The sequence below is a fragment of the Plectrocnemia conspersa genome, unplaced genomic scaffold (assembly GCF_051122295.1).
Source record: "Plectrocnemia conspersa isolate PC_06_02 unplaced genomic scaffold, ASM5112229v1 ptg000012l, whole genome shotgun sequence".
Taxonomy (NCBI): domain Eukaryota; kingdom Metazoa; phylum Arthropoda; class Insecta; order Trichoptera; family Polycentropodidae; genus Plectrocnemia; species Plectrocnemia conspersa.
The window spans coordinates 28,040,190-28,053,256 of NW_028277176.1; the positions used below are offsets into that span (position 1 = coordinate 28,040,190).

At 36.8% G+C, this 13,067-nt stretch overlaps 1 long non-coding RNA gene across 1 annotated transcript; it reads right to left on the bottom strand.

Moving 5' to 3' along the window:
• Positions 1-390: 390 nt before the first annotated feature.
• On the bottom strand, positions 391-5,581 carry LOC148228759 (uncharacterized). Its single transcript, XR_015811739.1, has 2 exons — positions 5,289-5,581; positions 391-5,188 (listed from the first exon to the last, which is right to left on the bottom strand). It is a non-coding gene; the product is annotated as an uncharacterized LOC148228759 (long non-coding RNA).
• Positions 5,582-13,067: the final 7,486 nt, after the last annotated feature.

The window sequence follows — 13,067 nt, forward strand, 5'->3', positions numbered from 1 at the left end:
ATTGGGGTGTTTTTAATTTTAAGTTTGGGTGCGTTAGAAGATCTTTTTTTTGTGAATGTCTTTGGCTTTTATCTGGATTGATTTTAAAGCGCCATTTGGCGTACCATGATTCTAATTTGTCTATTAGATGACTATATCGTCTAAATATATGAAACATTTAATGCCCTGAATGCCAGCCAGTACGTTGTTCATTAGACGTTGGAAACACGCAGGTGCATTTTTGAGACCGAAACGTTGCAGATGTCTCGTCGCATACCCTTCCAATTATCTGGTATCTATATTTCTTGAGAGGCGGCGCTTTTTGTGCGCTTCGCTCTCAATCGGACTGGTTAAAGTTTTTTTTTACTGTCTGAAATCAAAATAAAAGAGTTGCTGCTTGGTCTGTATTATGTTATTATTATCTATATTAAATAATAAGTTTGTGTCGAGTATTTCTACGGTCGTTCACGGCGGCTCCTATTTAAGTATATCCCTAGGATGCGGGTTTCCGAAGGGATATTCAATGCTACATAGGTTTGTGATAGTCTCGTTCGATACGGAGGGTAGTGCTCGGTGAAATCTGACAGAGCTCCTTGACGAATTCCATGATCAGACAGACGTCGGTATCCTTGCGGATGTTGGCGTTCCTGATGAACCACGGGGCGTCCAGTGCTTCCCTCAAGATCTTGTTTTGGACAATCTTCCAATTATACTTTAGACAAATCATATTATACATCCGATTTTGACCGGCATGACCTCCGATAACAGAATCGTGATACTATGTTACGACTGTGGGAATATTTATAGTTTGCGCTGTTGTCCGTTCTTGATGTTTATCGAAGCGAGGACGAAAGGTGTTCTTGCTCCAGACGTTCGCACGGGTTTCGAGCGAGACTTCGCGATCACAGGCCTGTCAATGCGTCCGTCCACACCGAGTGGAGTGGTCAAACTCGTTGTGTGCTTGTGTGCAAGCTGGTGAAAACGCGTGCATTTGCGGTTGCGCGGTTGGTGTGCCTGTTTCATCAACGTGTTCTAATTATGTTGTCTTCATTTTCATATTTTTCTACTAACTGAAGTATTAGTCAAAATTCTCTTTTTCACCAAAAGCTAAAAATGCAATCTCGCACTTTGCCCGAGCAGTTAAAGGTGATGCATTGGGAATTGAGTTATTATGATATTTGTATACCACTGCCTGATGGTTACAAAACTTACCGTACTTACCATCCCCACATGAGCAAATACCAATTTTGGCGTCTATACAATAAAATTGGCTGCGATCTGAACTAGGGGCTTTATAAATACCGGATGACATCCTCCGGTTGTATGTTGGCCGCAAAATCCAACAAAGCTACTGGGTTTTATGCCTTGATACGTTGCAGGACGATATCTTTGAAAAGACGTACACTGACTTCACTATAATTATTTGTATGATGTCTGTGTCTTTTCGTCACGCCAAGCTAAAGCCCAGCATTCTTTTCGATCCCAATAACTTAATAATGTTTAGATTAACGAAGCATTTTTAAGTAAACATTTTTGAATACTTGCAATATGCTGTACCTATCTGTAATACATATTTGATACAATGTTATTTGGCAGATATTCATACGCCTTGCGTGCTTCCTCTTGGGTTGGAGCTATTAATATGTCATGAAATATTGTATTCAAAGGTCTACGGTGTTATTTAGTAATCCCATGTTTGGCTTCCCATAACCATCGCCAGATGGCTGGACAAATATAAAATCAAAGTTATCAAAGTAATGAAAACATTTTAGCTATACTTTTTGAAAATTTAAAGGAAATTATATAATTTTTGTAATCCATACCGTATGCTTTTAATAGCTCCTCGTTCAGCACTACAGTCGTCGGTCATGACAATTTGTGGCGCGATACCTACAACAGAATTAAACAACTGAAATCCAGCCTGATATTCAGATTGTGTTTGCCCTTTTGTTATTAGAACGCCTAGAGAAACAGCTCCAGTGCAGCACGTTGTTAAAATTTTCGATTCATGTAGTGAAATTGCATAAAATCTTGATAGGATTAATAGGATTAATTTATTAATCAGTTATGAAAAAAAATTTGACCAAAAATAATTACAAGAACATTTTTTAACGCAAACTCTTGTTGGTCATTAAATGCCGACGAAGATCCAGCGGCAAAAAATCATTGTTTTATGAATTCGTAGAAAATTTAAATATTAAATTAAAAAATTTATCATATTATGACATGGGATCTCCAGTGCCGTTGTAGAATGCCAAAATGACTCCTGCAGCAGCAGATCGACATAAGGGGATATAAATAGGTCTTTTTTCTTGGGATGTGAATGGGAGTTCAGTCAAAGGGGTACAAACCTTCTTTATTATCTCATTGAGGCCAGTTGATGCATTGGGAATCGAGTTATTATGATATTTGTATACCACTGCCTGATGGTTACAAAACTTACCGTACTTACCATCCCCACATGAGCAAATACCAATTTTGGCGTCTATACAATAAAATTGGCTGCGATCTGAACTAGGGGCTTTATAAATACCGGATGACATCCTCCGGTTGTATGTTGGCCGCAAAATCCAACAAAGCTACTGGGTTTTATGCCTTGATACGTTGCAGGACGATATCTTTGAAAATACGTACACTGACTTCACTATAATTATTTGTATGATGTCTGTGTCTTTTCGTCACGCCAAGCTAAAGCCCAGCATTCTTTTCGATCCCAATAACTTAATAATGTTTAGATTAACGAAGCATTTTTAAGTAAACATTTTTGAATACTTGCAATATGCTGTACCTATCTGTAATACATATTTGATACAATGTTATTTGGCAGATATTCATACGCCTTGCGTGCTTCCTCTTGGGTTGGAGCTATTAATATGTCATTAAATATTGTATACAAAGGTCTACGGTGTTATTTAGTAATCCCATGTTTGGCTTCCCACAACCATCTCCAGATGGCTTGACAAATATAAAATCTAAGTTATCAAAGTAATGAAAACATATTAGCTATACTTTTTGAAAATTTAAAGGAAATTATATAATTTTTGTAATCCATACCGTATGCTTTTAATAGCTCCTCGTCATGACAATTTGTGGCGTGATACCTACAACAGAATTAAACTACTGAAATTCAGCCTGATATTCAGATTGTGTTTGCCCTTTTGTTATTAGAACGCCTAGAGAAACAGCTCCAATGCAGCACGTTGTTAAAATTTTCGATTCATGTAGTGAAATTGGATAAAATCTTGATGGGATTCATCCGAGTTTTTCTAGTTAGTTAAAGTACGTTGGATTGAACAACAATTATCAGATACGTTAGGGGGATAACGCGAGAGAGCGTTGGCGTTAGCGTTAGCGTTTAATTTCCCAGGCTTATACATGATTTCGTATTCGAACTCTTCCAACTTAAGGCGCCAACGAATTAGCCGGGAACTGGGATCCTTATTATTGAAAAGCCATGTTAAAGGTTTATGATCAGTGACGATCTGGAATTTCCTTCCATATAAATACGGTCTGAAGTGTTTACAGGCCCACACAATGGCCAATAATGGTACGAGAGGATTTTGAAGAGGATTTCTAAATTTGTCACCTTTGTGCAGTGTTTTTACATTTACTATTTCCCACTAAGTTTTTATTAACCTAATAAATTCAGCAGTAGATCGGTGGTTAGATAAATTATGCTGCTGACCTATTTCTAGCAGTCCCTGTATAACATTGTCGTTAAATATATTTAATGCTAATTTTACATTTTGTTTTTCAAAGCAACTAGGTGAGAGATTCTAAATTTAATGTGTGAGCATATTTGACAAGTTGATTATTTTCCATTTGATACAATTATTTCACATTTAAAAAGGAAGCTACATATAAAGTATCATCGTTCACGTTTTCAAAAGATGGAAACAATTGACTGATCAGTATCTTTGTGATTAATCCAATTATTTCGTATACATTTCAATACGTGAACAGAATCTAAAATATAAAACAAAGGTGCATTATCTTTGCAAGGACGTTTATAAACTATACTGACTTGAGGAGGTGAAGCAAAATAAGACATTGCTTTACGATTTATAGAATTATTGTCACTTACGACACAGACTACATTAAATCCTATATTCTGTAGACCGACTACAATTCTCTTGATGAAGTTAAATAATTCCATTGCTTTCATCGTTTTTACAGGTAAAATATGCACAACTTCTTTAAACGAAGAAAGTAAACTTTGTAACATAAATACATGAGCAGATTTAGCTGCTTCTTCAGTGTTATAAGCCATACCTACAATATTCAATTTTATTACTATCTTTTAAAAAATGAAACTTTTGTTTAACTAAGTTAAAAAATTTGCCTCATTTTGTTCAATCTGAGGATCGGTATTATATTTTAAACAAATTTTATGAACTGTAGTCGGATGAAGTAAAATCATATAATCAAAGCTTCTGATGTATCTATATGAGTGGGGAGATATTGAGAACAAAATGCTACAAAATATTACAAAATCAGGTGAATATCTATAACGATTTTTTTACAATTGAAAAGTTTTACTTGTTCGCTTAAAAAAATCGATATATTTCCTCCTATCTTCATCTATTAATGCACGAGTCGATGCTAACGTATCGAGGATCAATTGAATATTGTCATCGACGGAACTCCCGTTTACATTTTGGTGAGAAGATTTAAAAGTATTTAATGTTTCAATTACATCATTAATATTTTGAAACGCTAATGGGATTTGTTTATTATTTAAGCGAGTTAGTTGGGTTTTGTTTTTATATAATGTTAATTTTAAGTCTTGGCTAAATACGACAGAGAGCGTAATAACGGGGGCTGGAACGTCTTCTATTAAAATAAATTTTACCAGACCGTTTTTCTTGACTATGGTCCACTCCTCGTCTGACATTATGGTTTTCTAGACAAACAATGAATTGATTAAAATTAGAAAATACTATCATATTTAGCTTTGGAGCGATAGCTGTTGGCAATTGCAGCTTCTATATTGGAATTATCGATACGCGTGCGTCTCTTCTGCACTCTCTCTGGTCGAAGTAGAAGCCGAAGCAGATAGATAATCTGGACAATTGGGTAGCTTCGTCGGAACTGCTGATTCTTTCAATGCTTTTTTGTCCAAGGGAACGCTTAGATGATGTCCAGTTCTTTCGTCATAATATTCACTATTTCGTCTGAAATCCGTTTCGGTAAAGTGGCGCTCGCAGACCTATGTTATGTTATGATCCATTATATTGTAGGTTAGGTGTGTGTATCGATCAACATGCAAAATATAAACAAGCATTTATATGTGTAAAAACGATACGTACTCTAGAATGTCGAGTAGGAGCAAAATGTGCTCGATGAATCGCCCGGTTCCATTTGTTTTTAGTCGCTTTATCTCGAGGAAATTTTTAGACGCTGACTTTGGGGCCGTTCTTGTAGTTTCCGTTGCAATTTGGGACACAACACGTATAAACCATGGTTGCAAATACACCAAATAACACTGAATAACACACGACGGCACGGATAAATGTTTAACTGCGATATTTAACCGATGTTTGGGAAATAAAAACGCGCACGTGAATCTGACGCGTCGCGCGCTAAAGGACGGTTTAGTTCTGGTCGCCGCCGACCGTCGCGCTCTATACCGTTGGACCGTGACGTCACGGCTATGGGAAAATCCTGCGAATTGGCCTTAATACAGAAAGGTGTTGGTTATATGCCTTGATACGTTGCAGGACAATATCTTTGAAAAGATGTACACTGACTTCACTATAATTATTTGTATGATGTCTGTGTCTTTTCGTCACACCAAGCTAAAGCCCAGCATTCTTTTCGATCCCAATAAATTAATAATGTTTAGATTAACGAAGCATTTTTAAGTAAACATTTTTGAATACCTACAATATGCTGTACTCATCTGTAATACATATTTGATACAATGTTATTTGACAGATACTCATACGCCTTGCGTGCTTCCTCTTGGGTTGGAACTATTAATATGTCATGTTTGGCTTCCCAAAACAAATATAAAATCTAAGTTATCAAAGTAATGAAAACATATTAGCTATATTTTTTGAAAATTTTAATATAATTTTTGTAATCTATTCCGGCACAAAAGTCTTTTAGATTCTGGCCATATGCTTTTAATAGCTCCTCGTTCAGCATTACAGTCCTCAGATATTCAGATTGTGTTTGTCATTTTGTTATTAGAACGCCTAGAGAAACAAAGGGTTGAATTGAACTTCCAAATCTAAGCACTTTTGGATGGACAGAGCCTCACCAGATCTCTGAACCATCCAAATCAAACTGTCCATTAGTTTGAGCCCAACTATGCTGGGATCTTGATCACTGTACAATATTATTTCTCGGTGAATTTGGTCTCGCTCCACAGAGGAATATCTGAGTTCAAATGTAGCTCTTATAACAGGATCCTGAGAATTGAGTTCTTCAGAAAAGTAAGTTGAAGGATCATCAGTTCTAAAAATTGTTTTCCTACACAATATAGTTGATTCTTGTAGCTCTAACCCAACACCTAACTAATTAGTTGTTATATATTGCTTTTTGTTGTTTTTAATTGTTTTATTGAAAGTTCTTATATATGGCAACCCAATAGGTAGGATATATTTAAGCATAATATTACATAATAATCACATTTAAATTTCTAAATTATGTGCCAACCTTCTTAAATACTCGAACTTATCCATATTACATAATAAAGGCATCAATGCCTGCAGTCTTTCATTTAATTTTACACGTATCGTGCCACGGAGGTCACCGGTGACCTCCGCTAAATTTGACCACTGCGCCACGTAGGTCACCTGTGACTCAAATATTTTTTTGAATAAACGTCCAAGAGCGCCGGAGGATCACAAATACACCGAGTTTTAGTATTGAATGTGACCTCCATGGCGTCCCTGAATCAAATGCACACCATAACATTCGAATATTTTTTTTGAAAACTAAATTATTTTAGGAAAATTATATTATATAATTAATTATGAATCTTTTGTATTATATTTTGCGTATACAAACTACAATATATAGTGAAATTCAAAGCTTTTATAATATATAAAGAGCATCAATTGTTAATTTAGATCAAATAGGCCGATCATTTTACATATAATTTAGTTTTATTTAGATGCAAAAACAGTTCCAGAAAGTCCATAATTTTTTTATATTTCTTTCTTGTGCATTCATATATGAACATAATTACATATAAAATAAAATAAAAAATTCAGGTAAAAACTAATATGAACTAAAAATAATAAACGCATTTTTTTCTAAAAGAATAATCGGTACAAAACAAGTATTTATTACATAATATATATAGGTATACATATATATATAATATTAACTCAAAATATTTACAAAAATACGAATTTACTTCGAGACATTCCTATGTTCGGTATTGAAACACTCTAAGCAATAGTGTGGCTTACCATCACATCCACCACAATATGTTACAACATGTTTTGTTTTGCGAATTTACTCCCAAATTTAGAATTTAATTTATAGCACCTAATGCAATAACGGCAAACTTCTCGAACTTGATCCTCTTTTCTCAAAAGCTCATGGCGTGATCGTCTTGCTATTGTTAGTGATGTTGATGGTTCACTCAAATCTTTGCAGCTCGTTAGATCCAGTGCAAGCTCCTTCCGAAACTCCACAATCGTCGTTTTGCTCAAAGTCAAAGTGTTGGTGATGTGTGATCTGCGCGTAGCGCGTCGTTCACAATCGATTGTGTTTTTGTCTGAAAATGAAAAGTAGAGTTAATCCGGACTTTCAGCCTTCATGTCAATTTAATTAAGTGTGTGTATATAATTTAAAAGAAATAAGGTGTGTTGAATGGTGTATGCGCTGCTTTAAGGCGGCTTGTATCTTAGGATGTCTCGGGTGAGGATATCTGTACGGGTCGTCTCTGCTGCTCAGGTTCCTGATCGTGTCGTTCGGGATCGTCGGCAGGGTCTTGCGGAATCTTGTGGAGAGCCCCTTCACAAACTCCATGATAAGCCTGGTGTTGGTATCCTTGCGGATATCAACGTTTCTGACGAACCACGGAGCGTCTGTGGCCTCCCGCAGCAACCTGTTCTGGACAACTTGAAGCCTGTCGATCAGTTTAACTTGTGCATAACCCCAAACAGGCGCCGCGTATGTCATGAACGGTCTAATCATCATCTTATATAGGAGGACTTTATTTTTCATGTTGAGCTTACTGCGTCTGCCCGTAATTGGGCGGGCGGCAGCAAGCCCTCCGAGAGCTTTTGTTCTGACGTGCTCGACGTGGGGTTTCCACGTCAGTCTGCTGTCTAGGATGACCCCGAGGTATCGAGTCTCGCTGACCCACGGGATGTCCTCTCCGAACATGGTGATGGATTTCAGTTTTCCGGTTTACTTTTCAGGCCTCCTGGTGAACATTACGGTTGCGTTCTTTTTGGGGTTTATGGAGATCCTCCACTTTGCGAACCATCGTTCGAAGATTCATTGGAAAATTGAAAATGAATACGATCTTTTCAGTAACGTGAACAGTCGAGTCACCTGGATAAAATCAAGAATCATCACAGGACTTCTTCCTTGGTTACAACTATAAAAAATAATTCTCCTTCACATATACCATGGGATCGATACCCAAAAATTTTCCGAGTGAACAAGATAAGGGATAAATTATCTTTTCAAACAATACTCTGAATCATCTCAGACTTTCAAGTCAGGGTTACAATTAACCTCCATCCAGGTTATACTTCAAAATACTTCATCCAGTAATGACCGACTGTCACTTACTATAAACGTAGTAAAACAAGTTCAATACAAGTTTTACCGATCATATAACGATGATCAGCGAAGATGACTGAATTTACCACAATAGTTAACAAAATAAAAGGAATTGTTTCAAGCATCATGCCGTGAACTTCATAATCGAAAATTGGATTAATAACGAGATTAAAAATAAATTACTCAATTCGGAGCATGAATAATTATTTAAAAAGGGTTTATGAAAATTCGAATTAGGGTTTACATTGGTATAATGTGGTTTTCTCTCAGGTGTCTGATATCTCTCAGGCCACCTCTCTTCCTCGTCCAAAAGATTGAAAATGTCTTCTAACGACATTGGTTTACCATGAAATATTCTTCTCCCTATCTGGGGTTCAAGTCCAGTAAGGATAGAATCTACGGCTGTCTCTTCGAGCTGTGCCAATCGACCGGGTGCAAGAGTATCATCCGGGATAGCATCCTTCGCTCTATTTAAAAGATTTTGAACGCGGATCGCGAAGTCGCGAGCATTTTCTCTAGAATTTTGGCTTACGCCATGAAGTTTGTTACGGAGTTCAACGGGATTAACCTTCCGCTTGTACGTCGAAATTAAAAATGTTTTAATCTCCTCATACGTCGTAAATTTTGAGATTTGAAGTTTTGCATCTCCCGTGATGGCTAACTTAATGTGACGTATGAGTCGAGGTAATAAATCTGGCGGGCAACTTGAAATTGCCTCGTCACAGTAAAAGGTGAAGTCGTTCAGATCTTCAGTTTTGGGGTTGAACGTGCATGGAATGAAACGGATATACTCCTCAATCGACATTGTAAAGGATGCGATTGAAGGTACAGATTCCTTTGAAATTACAGGTAAAGGGTTGTTAGAAATTAAAGGGGCAGGAATTGAAATATCGAAAAATAAAGGTGAGGGGTTTGAGCGTGTATGTGTAACCTTGATAGACATAAAAGGACTCACAGTTTGTTCGGAAGATCAAATTGCTCGAAAAGCGGCGATCTCTCAGCTCACGCAGTTCTACTGGTGAGGCTCCAGACTCAAGACTAGGCAGCTCGTACGTGGGTGTTCGTGCGGCTGGACGTCGAAAGCTCTGTTTTAAGGTCGTTGACCTCCTTCCTTCCTGGATCTCCTGAATTCGTCGTCTTTGAAAAGTCAAAACAATCAATTACTAACTAACTCTCGCCGTGTAGATTCGTGATCAACGTGCTTGCGGCGGGCCGCTTGACGTATCCCGACAGAATGCTACCGACTGCGCCAAAAATATCATGTTAGGAATGACATTATTAATATAGGCGAGAGGTAGGTTGTAAATGTGTTTATTTCGACGGTTAAAATGATACAAAATTCGCTCGTGGACTGGTTAACGAAGCTAAGACTCGCGGACGGTCTTGACTCCGGACTCCTCCTGGACGTGGACAGGTTCTTGAAGAGGGAGAGGTCTTCCCATTCAGAAGTTCTTGATGGGACGAAGGAGAATCCTCCCTATCAGAAGTTCTTGATGTGACGCAGGAGATTCCTCCCTAGTTGGAATCCCAACGAGAAGTATGAAGAGTAGAGGGAGAGTTCCTCCCGACTTGGCATCCCAAGATAGAGTATGAAGAGTAGAGGGAGAGTTCCTCCCGGCTTGGCATCCCAAGAAAGAGTGATTTGATCCGGCCGTGACCCTCCTTATATAGTAGTCGAGGCACGTGCCGGATGCACTTGGTTGGTGGGGGAAAACCCTTCTGTGATTGGGTGTGGGTAGCTCGTCTCCGATAGGTCCGTTTCGCGCATGGATACGAATCGAAACGTGGCGCGTCGAAGTACGATTATAACACTAACTCTATTTGTATGTACACGGATTATTTTCTTTCTTACCTTAATAGAAATATTAACTAAGCTATTAATAGCTATTACCTCATAAGGACCTTTATAAGTTGGATTAAGTTTTCTTGCCGTTCCTAGTTTTCCGGCACTATTAATTAAATAAACAAAATTCCACAAATATCTAGTAAAACTGATATACAATCAAATTGATCTGGATCACTATGTGCAAAGGATAATAAATCGGCAAATGTTTGAATCGAACCAGTCTTCACTTTCTCGGCAACTATAAATTTAAGATTATAATGTTGTTTATGCATATTTTCGATTGTATCTTTGTCAGTAATTTGTAATAATTGAGTATATTTAAATATAAGTCTGTCTAATTGATCCTTTCCGTATTCAAACTCTTTAGCTCTTCCTATTGCGGCCTGATCCAAAGCAAGCCACTCCAATAATTCTTCTAGAAAACGCATTTCTAGATGATCACAGAGCAATTGGATGAATCTCAAAATCGCGGTTAAATTTATATCGCTGCTATTTAATGATAATATATTTTTCACATCTTTGCTCCAATGAACTACTTCACTTAAATATTGAGCTCTTAGTTGATTAATTTTAGCTTTTGCAAATTGAGTGGCCTCTATACTTGTTATATTGCTCCTTTAAAAATATTTGCACATTGATAGTTCACCCAAAACATCGTTTAAAATCATTATCGAGACGTGAATTTGAGGATCTTTCAGCATTTTCAAGCAATATTTGTTGATTGGGTCATTATACTTGTCCACTTGTTCTGTGCAATAATCTATTAAGACATTATTATTACGCACAAAAGCGCTAACTGCGAAATGCCTCGATAGCCACCTAACTTCATTAATTGGTCGAAATGAAACAACATCACTTTCCATAAATTTGGATAATTCTTCAAATTGGCCTTTTTTAACAGATGACCTGCTGAACATTGTATAGGTTGTTTTTAATAAAGTTTCAATATCCTGCATTATTGAAACTTGTTTCCAGGCATCATCGATTCCTAATTCTTCTCTGAGCTACGCAATGTTGTTCTGTTAAGTGGTTTATTTCCCGCTTCAACATAGCTGCTACTCCATTCTTTTTGATAAGCTTTACTGCAGCTCCGTCTGATGTAAACATAACCATATTTTGTATATTTATTTCATTGTCACTATAAAATTTCTCAAGGGCTGAAAAAATGCTATTGCTATCACAAGAACACAATTTTATTATTCCCGCAAAAATAGTCTTGTAATTCATCCCATATTGATATTTGACGTACAAAATTAGTATTTTTTGTACAGATATATCCGTACTTTTATCAACAATTACTGTATGAAACTGAGACTTTCGAAATTCGTCAAAATATTCTTTTTTAATGACTGCATTAATGCATTCGACAAATTCGAACCCATAATTTTTACTTCGCCAGCTTTCGGCAATATCTGTATTTAGATACATGATTATGAATGTCTTGTACAGAGAACATAGAAGCGTTTATTTTTATTGCCAAAAGAACATTATCGATTAATACTTTGACTAGATCGCAACTAGATTTTTTGCGCTCAGTGATCTCAATCCTATTCTTCCGTTCTTCAGGTGTTTCAGTCATTATTTTCAAAAGTCAACCTGTTTTCAAATTGTTCAATTTTGTAATAGCATCCCGGTGTGCTTTATGACTTAGATGTCTTTTTAAAAGAAACAGCCTCCATTCAGTCCACTTCTTTCCAGACGTGAATTCTCCTGGCATATTGGCTTCGGAACATCGGAACATGATGCATTTGACACAATCATTCGTCTCGGAATACCAATTCTTACTTTTTGTAAATGTTTCGAAAAATATAATGATGTATAAGTTTGACCTTCTCCCATTTGAGTTGGTCTAAACCGCAACCAAAGCGCGGAAATGAAATGAATTTTAATTTTAGTTTTTCTAACTCGTAGCGTAAGTTTTTCAACGCATAAAATAAATCCAGGTTCGTGGGTTTATCCCAGAAATTTAACATGGTAACTAGATAAAAAATATTAAAAGAATTTAACGACGAAGTTAAGGTTTCGTGTAAAGAACGTTGTTTACTGACTAAATCATTATAATTAAGAATACTTTCTTTAAGTGCTACTGCGAGTCCGGCGGACATCTCTAAATCAGCTGATACGAAATGACCAATGTGATCCTTTTGATCTAAAAGGTTCGAGTCAAGCTCGTTAAAATTATACTTTAATCGTTTCCGCTTCGTATAATGGAATTGAATGAAATCCTGATAGGATTCATCAGAATGTCTTATGTCAGTAGAAGTAAGTTGAATAGAAAAATAATTTACAGATACATCAGGAGGATAACGCGAGAGAGCGTTGGCGTTAGCAAGTCAAAGTCAAAGTAGTTGTGATGTGTGATCTGCGCGTGGCGCGTCGTTCACAATCGATGGTTTGTGTATCTAAAAAGAAAAAAGTAAAATTAATCCGGCCTTTCAGCCTTCATGTCAATTTACATAAGTGCGTGTGTATAATTTTTAAAAGAATA